Source organism: Strix uralensis, chromosome 7 (assembly GCF_047716275.1).
Source record: "Strix uralensis isolate ZFMK-TIS-50842 chromosome 7, bStrUra1, whole genome shotgun sequence".
In the NCBI taxonomy this organism is placed as follows: domain Eukaryota; kingdom Metazoa; phylum Chordata; class Aves; order Strigiformes; family Strigidae; genus Strix; species Strix uralensis.
This window is the reverse complement of record NC_133978.1, coordinates 20,579,353-20,591,731: the sequence shown is the minus strand read 5'-3', so window position 1 is coordinate 20,591,731 and position 12,379 is coordinate 20,579,353. Positions and strand designations below refer to the sequence as shown.

Genomic DNA, 12,379 nt, shown 5'->3' with positions numbered 1-12,379 from the left:
AGGGACCAAGGCTGCAACAGGGCAGCACCAGGCAAGAGGAACACTGGAGAGGCAGGATAAGCCCCCAGGACCAGGACTTCCAAACCATCAGGAACAGGAGAGGGGGATCTAGGAGTATCAGCTGAAGAGAGAACAGGAAAAGCACCAAGAAGATATGGGGCAAATAGCAGCCGTTACCAATCTCTAATACCTACAGAGGCAAAGACGACAGTGATCATGTGGTATCTCTCAGTTGGCTAATAACAGGGGAGCAAGAGCAACTACAGAGCCCTTGTTGGTAGGGCTTGTGAGGGGCCAACCCTTCGTAAAGCAGTCTGCAGGCAAGAGCCTCATATTGTTTGTGGAAACAATAGGGACTAAACTGATCCTAGCATCTAATAAAATGCCAAACCAAGATAAGAAGCAGAGAGGTTGCACCCTCTTCCTGAGCCCTTCCTGTCAGTGATGTATATATTGCTCAAGATGTTCATGTCCATGACACCATTACTGACAGCAAATCACACTTGGAAACTGGGGCTTCCATTTGCCCTATAATCCAATCTTTAGATCTCACTTCTAAGGTACCTGTCACTATAATATTGAACTCTAACAAAGTGCCTATATCCCATGGGTCCATTTGGTTATGGGTCCCTTCTTTACAGAGTCTCCAGCTGTCAGTCCCTGTCCCTAAAACTTATCAACAAGGAAAACATCAGCCAGTTCTCTTTTATACTGGCACTGAGAGCTACAAACGTTCAGCTTGAAACAGGAGACAATCCAGAACCAAGTCCCTGGGTTGCAGGCCACAATCTTTCCTGGGTAGAAACATAATGCGAGCCCTATATACCACTGTCTCTGGCACTCAAAACCATGCATTTCGTGACATAAAATCCAAATTCCAACTTCAGCATTGCCATGGTTATCCCAAAAGTTGAAATCACACAGCTATGAGATCCTCAGCAGATAGATTTGCTACAGTAATTACTAAAAGAAAGCTGAAATATAACATGGAACAAAAAACCTTGTGAACCTCCTGTCTCGTTACACAGCTATGTAAATAACAGCAACAAGACGTGTTTTTGAAGTGCTGTATTAGGAACAAATGAAAGACTAACTTGGTATTTTCTCTATTCAAATGTGTGCGATTTTCTCTAGAATTAATTTGAATTTTTCTTTAAGAAAATATAGATAAAATTTTAGTAGGTACAATCAGAAGGTCAGCACATAATTTACTGCATTCAGTGTAAATATCGGAGATCTATGGATGGGAAAAGCAAAATGAGAAATGCAGAAGAACAAAAAGGACAGAGGAGAGAGCCAACTACAATCACAGAGTGATATTTTGCTCACATTTATCAGTCTTCTGATGCAGATTTTAAGTTTATTTCCAGATGAGATTAAATATCCTTTCTCTAAGCTATAGGCAGGGAAATTAAGGCACAGAGAGGAAGTTTGACTACCACAGAATTAGGAACAGAACCAAAATTTCAGCCTCGTTCAAGAAAAAGAACAATTGATCACTACCGCAAACTTCCAACAGCGTTTCCTCCATTTCTTGAGAACTTTCACTACAGAAAGATGCCTTTTTTCAAAACATACCAGTTACTAGGTTTGCTCCTGAATAACTGGGTGGAATTCTGCAGCCTGTAGTATGTAGCAGGCCACAGTATACAAGCTAATAGTCCTTCTGCTCTTGAAAACTATGAAAACTGAAGACTAAATTAATCCCTGGTGTCAACCCACTGGAATCAATTGAATTTTGCCAGGAATGGTTTTAAACCAGTCATAGTAACCTGTTTGCTAATAGAAGACAGACAAGGCCCTGAACTACAATTCTATCATTTTTATTCCCTTGCAATGCACGCAATTCTTCCCACATATTGTTTCCACAGTCATGATTGCCCCTCTTCTTTTTACACCTGCTATTAAGTTTGACTTCTCATTTCCAAAGTAGCAGGACAAATTGATGGGTGGTATAACTCTCTTACTATCAGTAAAGTTAGACTACAATTGAATTTACCCCTTTCCAGTTTCACAATCTGTCTTTATTCAACAGCCTGTGCATAATGGTCCAAGCTGACAAGTATTCTGTATATGAAACACTTCAGAAATAAGAACATAGAAGATGTAGAAAAAAAGATTTGTTTGTCTAAGACTGAATGATTGAGCAAGCACTTAAAATGAAGATTTACATCAACTACAAATTTCTTTCAGAATTGTCTATCTATTTCAGCCTAGACAAATTAATTTTCTGAAAATCCAAATCATTCAGTTTGGTACACTGAATATTAAATGTATACCCCTTTAAACTCAAATCTGTAATGTTTTCTTAAAAATTAGTTAAATTTTACTATTCTTTTATAATTAAAAAAACAACCACACTAAATGTAAACATTTCAAGCCTAAGAAAAAAACTATTGTTTTAAACTAAAATAATTATCCTCCCAGTTGTTCCACATCCTCCATTTTTTTGGTGCTGCACCAAACCCACAGATCAGTTACTGGAAATATTCTACTTCAACATCCAATAATCCACCTCGTTTTCCTTCGGCTGAATTTTCTAAGCTTTGCTCACTCCTACCCTGCTGCCCCTGACACCGAAGCAAGGCAAATGGAGCCTCTGTACCGATGAATACCAGTTAACAGGGATAACCACTTCCATTTACTTTGTGCTTGTGTAAATAGTCACATAAAGCGTGGGACTTGGGACATATGTTTATAGTCTCCTGCTGAGCAGGAGCATTGCCAGCATCTGCTTCACGACTGATGTTGGGTCTCCTAAAACAAGATTTTAGTGGTGAGGGCAAGTCACTTCTTTGTTGGTTTTGGGGTGAGGTTTTGGTTTGGGGGGTTTTTTTGCATGTCTTCCAGTTTTGCTTCTTGCCTCTTCCTTCCCAGGTCTCCTGTCAGTACAATATATTAACTTACACTTAATTTCTGTGCTTTTCTCATTTTAGAAGAAAAATGCAGCTTGGTGGCACAGTTAGGAGCAGATTGTCAGCCAGATCCCACTGACTTTGGTGCAGCTATGCTGATTTACACCAACAGATTATCAAACTCTTTGAAAAGCTAGGTACAAGTCTTAATTTTTTTCCCCTACATTACTAAAGTGATTAAAGCAGTAATAGAGGTTGCAAAAGACCTGGCTGCAAAAACTGTGTACCTTCTTTGCCAGGAACTATAGCTACTTGGATTTTTTGACTTTTTTTTTTTTTTTCAGGCTGAAAATGTAGATTCAGCACAACAAAACTTTTTTCAGAGAGCAACCACTTTTGACAAATTATACTAATTAAAACATTTGATGAAAAAATATTTTTAGATTTGTATGAAACATTCCCCTTTTCATATTCAAAATTATTCCCAATAATAAGCTTTTTTTAAAAAGCTCTTAATTTGACATCTTAAGATGATCAGAATCTTAAATTCTCACAAATTCTTAAGTTCTCACAATTTTAATTTCTCATCCTTGCTCAAGAAGGAACAATTTCTCAGAATTTAGAGCTTTTCCATAGAATAAGAAAAGTGTTTCCCATCCAGATTTATCATAATTTTGTTGTACCACTCCACAAATTTCATTATTGTCTTTGTGCCTCAGTTCTTTATCTGCAGAACTGGAATAACACTGCTCTCACTTAACAAGGCCCTAAAAAACAGAACAGTTTCTTGAGATATTTAGATATTATAGGCTTGGAGGCGTGGTACTACTGTAAAGTTGCCCAAAAGTTATAGCTATCCAATCTTTAGCATTTAGGGATTTTTAAAAAAGTGTACAAATTAACTAATTAAAACATAGGGACCCAATAGCATAATAGACTAAACCGGAATTGAATACCAGAGAGTAACTGAAACTTCAAAAGCATCTTGACTACCAAAGTCACGCAGTCTTAACTTTTTCTTTGTTCACTCTACCATTATCTTGAAATGAAGGGGTCTTGCTTAGGTATTCTAAGGAATATTCCTATTTTTCCTCTGTTCTTTAAATTATTTGATTTCACAAACTGTATGAAATAGAATGAGGCAACCACAAACAGAATTGAAAGGTAACATTGCCTGAAATTTCAAGAGAGCCAGGCTTTCACGCCCAGTGTCCACCACTGGCTTTTTGACAGTACTTTGAACACAGTAGAGGCTAACAGTCCTTACCTGTGCTAGTACAAGTCCAAACAAGCCAGCTCTCTTCATAACCCAGCCCCCTCTTCTTCTGTTCCTACCTCTTTCTTTTTTTGCTGTTATTTTCCCTGCTGGCTTTTGCTCATTCCTCCCCATGTCTTTCCTCCGCTTCTGTTTCCCCTCTCCCCCATTTCCATTCCAAAAGTTCTCAGTTAAAAGCATTGCCTGAAGCAAGATCACATCTTCAATAAGAGAGGCAACTTCATTACAGTTTAACATAAAAAGATCAGCTGATATCGATCCATAATTTGGACAAGTGCCATGCTATTGACAGGAAGACAAAATAAGTTAGAATGGCCATGTTTCAAAAATTCTGTATGTACACTCAATCACTAGAACAGAAATTGCAGCCGGGTATATAATAACACAGCCGTGTTCTCTATTTCCCCCGTAGATCAATGCTAATATGAAGAGGGTCACAGAAGATGGATGTTGCCGACAGAAAACCTTGAAATTCCACGTTAGGACTTGGGTCCTCCATGGGTAAAAGTGGGTGCAATGGCAGTGTAATTTAAATATGAAAGACCAAACTCCTTCATTAATACCTGAGAATGCTCTACTTCAAAGTAGTTACTTCTGCATTTAAATTCAAGTTAGGGAAAACAGAAACTGACCCAACATCCTGCCTTATCTGAGCACACAGGTTTTCATTCACACACCTATGGGACCCCAGAGGGATTGCTTAGTGGGGTTAGACAACCATAAGATAATATACCTTCACATACTCATACACAAAAAAATACATATGAGCTTTCTATACATTACTGAACAATCATTCTACTAGAATGTAATTTTTCCCGAAGGTACATGGTGGCAGGAGAGACAGAGTATTTCTTTCTGTTACTTTTTACTAGAAACCATTTTGACAGGGTACTGAAGTGCCACAAAATTTCTAGCTCATGCTGGCTATGTTTCACTAGTAAGGTTTATGACCCCCACGTAACAGATGTTTAAACTGGTTAGCAAGGACCAAACACAGGAACTTCAGCACAAAAAATACAGTCCTCTACCATTTGAGCTAACTCAAACAGCTATTTACTGTAACAGATATTTATTCTTTGTACAGACCAATTGGTACAAAGAATAAACCAGACAGACAGGGCATTATACTTGCACTTCACCAAGAGAGATTTTTTTTCAATACTTAACTCTGTTAAGGTCAAATTCCCCACCCACACCTTTACAATAACAAGGTTGGATCCAATCACAGTTCACATGGGAGGGTTGCACAAGACTACAGGCCACCAAAGCAATTCTACTGTCCCCAGGAAGTTAGCACTCCAAAAAACTCAGCTGTGAGACATATACCTCTACCATTCCTGCCTAAAAAACTCCTGTAGCTAATAGCAGTGAAGATCTTGTTTTCTCTGTAAGCTGCTATTTGAGACCAACATAGCTCACTTAGCAATGCATTGCACGCTATTCCTGATTATGTAGGAATACCAAGTAATTGAAGAGAAATAATACGCATCAATGACTAGGATTTTTACCAGGATTTATCCTTTCCTGTTTCCTCCAGATTGACATGTATTCATCTTCAAGGCAGAGGACTACAAACCACACAGTTAACTCAAAACTCTGATGTTGCATTGGTAAATCCTTACATATAAAAGGAGATATATATATATATATATATCAATATCTATCTCTTTCTCTGCTTTCACTACCCCTATTCAGGAAGCTTCTTCAGCACTTTGAAGCAACATGTTCATGTTGCTAACATTACATTGTACGAACAGAGTATTTTTTAAAAGATGTATAGTCTGGGTCATTCACAGAAAGTGTTCACTTTCAAATTGTTCAGTAAAGCAGACTCACTTCCCAGAAAAAGATGCTGCCCCATCAAAACTTTGGTTCACATTTCAGCCTCGATCTGAATCCAAACTCTGCAACTAGCCTTTATTTTGACAACAAGCCAAACCTTTCTTCAGCTACTCCTGCCTTTTCCAAGATACACAAAACCCATGCTGTGGTTTGTGACTCATGCCCATTATTAGTTTAGCCAGATTATAGACAGTTTTGATGTCTGGTTCTCAGTACAATGCTGCAATGTTTCGGACGCGGATGGGAATAGTGAAGGAGTGGGTTGTTAACCACATTTCTATTGATCACAGACCTCTATAGACCTACCTGCAGAGAGACTATACCAACAGAAACGCTGCAATAGCCACAGGTCTTCAGATCATCCTTAAACTCTCATGCAATTCCATCCAGTGAGCTATAACTGCCCTTTCACCTTGCTCTTCCTCCTTCCTTCTGAGCTCATCTGGCTAATAGGTCAGAAGTGAGGACACCTGTGCACAAAGCCATTGAAACTGGGAGATTATTTCCTAACTCGGGAGTTTAGTTCCCATCTGAAGCACCTGCTGCTGGCCCTGACTCACATGGGGGCTGAATCCACTACCGGTGGCCCCTGATTCACCTTTTCGCTGTTTGCTCTGCTAGCGTCATTGGAGGGGTATGCGAGGAGCGCGGCCCGTCTCCCTCCCAGCCGGGGCTTTCCGGGAGCTGACGCTCCGAGCCTTCTCCATCGGGATGCTGCAGAGTCACAAAGCTCCTCCTGCGGCTTCAGAGTGGCACCTAGCGCTCAACTGCTGCCGTGCTCCTCGGCTGGGGCTCTGCTCTGCCGCCGTTCTCGCATAGAGCGGCTCACCTGCTGCCAGAAAACCAGGGTCAGGGACTCGGCCTTAGACAACAACCGAAATAACTGGGCTACCTCAAGGAAATGACTGCACTTCTCTCATAAACTGCAGGATTAATTGATTCCACGGGAAGCAATCAGTAGTACAGTAAAATAAAAAAGGGAGTAAACTTATCCTTCTGGTTAACCAGACTGTGCTGTATGAAGAGGGTAATTTCTATACAGCCCAAACTAAAGATGACAAGTTCTATTTAACAAGCCGCCCTCCACTGCGCATTTGTTACAGTGGTTTTCCTAATATGTACCTGTGGAAATCTGATTGAAATTACTAAGCATTTCTTCGAAGGCCATGCCTCTTCTCAGATACTGCAACTTTTGTTCACTGCTGCTCAGAATGAATTTGTCTCCTAACCCTCAGTTCCCAAACTCACTTTTCCTCTTCTTCTATGTGCCAGTCAAATCTAAAAAGCAGAACCCTCCAAGAGCAGGGCATCAAAAGGAGACAAGGAACTGGGTGCACATGCAGGGAGTATTTTCCAGATATCAGAAATAACAGCCATCAGAATCTGAAAGACACAAATTGCCTGGAGCTCTTGAGGGAACGCCTCAAGGCAGCATCCTTTTTTTTTTTTTTTTTTTTTTGTTACATGATTTACTCAAGTATAATTTTATGGTGTATAATTCAATCAGAATGCTCTGCAGGCAGGTACATTATCCCAGCTGAGTATGTTTCCTCTTTTCAGCCTGCCTGAGGTGAAATGGTTGGATATGTTAAAGAAAAGCTACATAATTACGTAAGAAGTGTGTAGCTTTTTAATACGCGTTTTAGTAGCAGATCTCAAAGTGTTTTAAGAAAAAAAGGTCAAATGTTGCTTGCCTTACTTTGTCCATCTGTGAAATGAGAATAATACCTAAAGACAGGAAGGTGAGGATCAGAACCTGAGTGTCCTGAGCTCTTTCCAGTACAGAAATAGTTAGATTTTTTCCCATTACATCCAAACAAAAGAAATACTTACAAACAAAAGAAATTAGAGATAGCGGCAAGACAGAGTGCTTAAATCATGTTCTGATCCTCTCCATATTTTAGTTCTGCCAACTGCAAAAGTCAGGCATTTATTATGCAAATTCAGAGATGTGTTCAAATATAGCTAGATACGTGGCATAATTTTCCAGTTCTTAAAATTCCTCTAAATTAGGGAAAACGTCCACTCCTGAATTCTGGCTGAGGTAGCTGATACAAAAAATAGAAGACAAAAATTACTTCCACATATAAATGTAAGAGAAGAGCAGATCCTGTAAGTATTTTGTCTGTAATATACATGACAAACTAACAAGCTTCCAATAAATTAAATTTAAACCAGTTTGTCCTTGGCCTGGCAAACTGTCCAATATCTACATTGCCACATGGCTGAGAAAAAGTATTCTAGGGGCAGAAAGTTCTTCTTGGCAGTAGGGCCTGCATTCACAGGTAAAATGCAAGAAATCACAACAGTCTTGATGCTGCAAATGTGAGCTGCTTCAGAACAACACAACATCCATTGGTAGCAGACTGTTGTCCAAGGCCAGAAACAATACTAAGAAAGCCCTGTATCACAGTTGCCAAAAAATAAAAGTGTGCGTTGTGAGAGTCTTACACAATGACTAAGACCCAGCCTATTACTGAACTCCAACTACCTACACCTACAAGAAGCTCAGAAAAGCTGTCCAATGTAGAGCACACAGCACTTACAAGATCTGACCCCCGGACACCATGTCCAAACACTTCACAGTCCAAGGGCTTCTCCCAGCTGTGGGATCATCTGACATTGTCAGCTGGGAAGTTCTTTTTGCTATAACTATCATCAACTTCAGAATTACTTCTTCCACTAGCTTAAGTACATCACCATCCTATATAACAGCATCAAGGGCCTTTTGCAGAACAAAAACCTCTTCAGGGCTCTTCAGTATCATCTTCTTACTGCTCCTTTCCAGTTGGCCAAATTGAAGGAGCAGCTCAAGACACCCTGGCCCCTTATAGACTAGCTTTGCTCAACATGTTGTAATCAGAGACTGAAAAAAAACCTTTGTTCCCCAGTTATTTTAGTTTTTTCACATCCTCAAAAATGCTCCTAAGTAGCACACGTCTAACTGTAGGATGAATCAGGGAACATAAATACCTGATTCCTTTTTCTGATTCTGCCACAGACTCATATTGAGACTTTTGGAAATACATGTCATCTTTCTGTGCTCCAGCCTACTGTATATAAAATTATAAGACACAAATGTAAAGCACAGTGAGTTCCCTGACAGAAAGAGGACAGACAAATTATTCATTTACTTATTATTCACGTACTTTGCTATTTATTTTTAGATAAAGTGCTCATTTCTCTGTCACAAAAAAAAAAAAAGCTTTTATACCTGCAAACACTAGAAGGCTAAATAAGTCACAATACAGGAGTGAAACAGATTTGTTTGTCACAGACAACCTCAGCATTGCCTGTTATTTGACTACATGACCTTTGTAACGGTGATAAGATGTACATGTAGCACTAAATAAGAGGAGGCAAATAGTGACAAAAAGAACCAAGGAAATATTCATGTAGAACTTTCCTGTTACCAAGGAAGAGTAAAGACAAAAAGGCTCTAATCAATCTAATTGTAACCTTGAGATGCAGATTAATTTACCTGTAAGTCTCTTAAATTGTAACATGAGTTTTCCCAGGAGCAACAGAAAGAAACATTTTTTGGATTTCAAATTAAGCACATTTGTTATCAGTTGCGAAAGAAATATGAGAGCATGGCAATAGCATTTTCATTTTAATGACTTACGCTTTCAGTCGTCTGCCTTCTATAAAACACCCAGCAGAGGGCTCCAGGACCCCGGTCTTGCTCGTCCTGAAAAGCAGCAATCCTCCCAAGTTCCTGTAAAATTGGAATTGGAGAGTTAAAATCTCCTTTAGCTGTAGCAGAAAATCTGGGAGCGGTGTGCGCTTTCAAAGGGGTGTACAGAAGTTGTTTAAATTTCTGTAAAGCTCTGAGATTGAACACTCATTGCTATTTAAAAAAAAAAAAAAAGGACTTTGTTCTCAAAAGACACTTATCCTAAATTGCAAAAATTTATCCTTTCCTGTTTCCTCCAGATTGACATGTATTCATCTTCAAGGCAGAGGACTACAAACCACACAGTTAACTCAAAACTCTGATGTTGCATTGGTAAATCCTTACATATAAAAGGAGATATATATATATATCAATATCTATCTCTTTCTCTGCTTTCACTACCCCTATTCAGGAAGCTTCTTCAGCACTTTGAAGCAACATGTTCATGTTGCTAACATTACATTGTATGAACAAAATGCAGTTTGGTTTAGTAAGAAAAAAGCAGTGGACAAAAATTAAAGCTGTGCACTGATATTCTAGGCTTAACAACAGGTAAAAGAAAATTAGTTTGAACAGTCTCAAGGACACATATGAACATGGGATAGGATTAACTAAAAAAAAAAAAAGGGAAATAAAGCCAGAATATCAAGAAACATATTGCAGTAATGATCTCCTTTTTTGAGATTAAGCCCCATCACTGGAGCCTTTCAAAGCTGGAGTAGACAGGAACTGCAGAATACCCGTTGTAGGAAGTATGCCTGCATTAAGCAGGGGGCAAAACCAGGTGGAAAGGATATGTTTTTGTTCTCTAATTTCAATTAAAATATGAAAAAGAAGCACATGTAACAGTTACAATTACTCACACACAAATATCATCCACCCACATATTAAAATGTCACAGAACAAACTTATTTCAAGTACATTATACAACAAGGAGTTAATAATAAGCTGGAGAAGGAACAATTTTCCTCTGGGTTGATTCAACACACTTGCATTATTCATCACATTTGTGAAAGAATATGAATCCCATCAAATAATTAGATGGTGTGTTAAACTCCCTGGTTTGCAGCAGCCTGTGACTGACAAGAAGGGCTCTCCAAGAGCAATTTCCTGTGCTGTTGCTGTCTTCTGCCTGGACCCTTGGTGAAGGGTGTGTTTTGTATAGGGAATCCCTGTGGAGTTTTTGTTGAGCTTTAGGTCAAAATCCTCTGAATTTAACTTTAAATTGGGGAGCTGTTAGATGCCATATTTGTTCCGGTATCTATAAACCAGTACTACAATACTGGCCAGCTTCCATTAATGTACATGAAAAAAAAAATAATAAAGGAACTGCCCTCTTACATCGTTTTGGATTAGAGTAAGGTGAGAAAGTGAAATATCAAATTGGAGAAAAGTATGCTAAAAGAGATAAGTCTGAGTAGTTACAGGAGAATTTTAGTGGCATTTTAACTCACATTTTCTCAGACCTCTGCTTCAAAGCCCAATGTAGTTTTCTTCTCCTTTCATTCCCCCCCAGATAGACAGACTGCCCTGATCATCAGCCAGGTTGATGGTCAACTTCAAAGTATTAGTAGTAGAGAAAAATCCAACAGAGGTCTTGTCTATTGCTCTAAAACCTATGATTTACAAATCATAGGATTTGTAAGTATTTACAAATTGTCTGAACTAATGGCATCTGAGAACTCTCAAAATTTCTGATGGGCCTTGAGGTTTACAAGCAAGTCAAGGAAACTACAAAGCAGACTGAGGCAAAACAAATAAATCCTTACATTCTGCTGATGAATAGTGTGCCACAAACCACCTGTGGAAAAAGCTGGTAGAACCTCATGCTCTCATAACATAAATTAGTTTAGCAAGTTGTTCTAGTTCAGTCAAGAACTGATGAGGGAAGTTAGGTCAGACAAGCTAACTGCAATTGTTTCTCTGAGCTTTAAAGACAGTTGATTTCTAGGGGCTTTACATGTTCTGCTTCATTTTCCTCAAAAATTCCCCTTCCACTTCACTGTGATGTAATCCAATTTCTTCCATGTACCTGACCCAGAAGGAGCTGCATTTTCAGCATGTCCTCTATACAGTGGGGTCACACAAGTTGAAACCCATCCCAGAAGTAGCAGGCTTGTTGGGGGATTTTCAAACTATTTCCCAAAATAAGGTAAAACCACAGATTGGAGGACAAATAATGCAGCCATACTTGATTAGTTTCAGTTAATGTATGGATAAGCACAGCAAAAATAGTTAATAGTTAAAAAGCAGAAGAATTCAGATAGTGAATACTCCTACAAAGAAGTATATTCATACAATGTCAAGGGAAGAATGTATATACATTTAAATGGAAATAGACTATGCTCTTAATGACACTGGAGTGAGTGGGGAGTGATGTTCCCTACCCAGCTGGTGTTACTCTGGGTTTTTCCTGGTACCGCCAAAGGCAGAATCAGGCTCATTTGTTTGGTATTTAGCAACACACTTCTGAGGAGCATGAGTTGGAGAATAACTATGCCTTGCTGCTTTAGAAGCACCGGGCATCACAGAGTTACTTCTCCAGAGTTGCTCCAGGAAACACCTACAGTCATTGTCAGAACCAAGTAAATCAACGAGCAGCTCACCTGACTGGGAAAGGGGGACTGCAGCCAGCGAGCACGCACGGCAAAAGCTGCCATCCTGTCCCACAGCACAGCTCTTCTTTAAGAGCCTGGGGCCACCCTAATGTACAGCAGTCCTCCAAATTGG

At 39.3% G+C, this 12,379-nt stretch overlaps 1 long non-coding RNA gene across 1 annotated transcript in view; it reads right to left on the bottom strand.

Annotated features, from left to right (window-relative positions):
* The window catches only part of LOC141945912 (uncharacterized), a 97,981-nt gene extending 86,192 nt beyond the window's left edge, over positions 1 to 11,789 (bottom strand). The window contains exons 1-2 of the long non-coding RNA XR_012629675.1: positions 11,682 to 11,789; positions 9,599 to 9,691 (exon numbers count right to left, since the gene is read on the bottom strand). This is a non-coding gene — a long non-coding RNA (uncharacterized LOC141945912). The remainder of the gene's footprint in view (positions 1 to 9,598; positions 9,692 to 11,681) is intronic.
* Between the last annotated feature and the right edge of the window lie 590 nt (positions 11,790 to 12,379).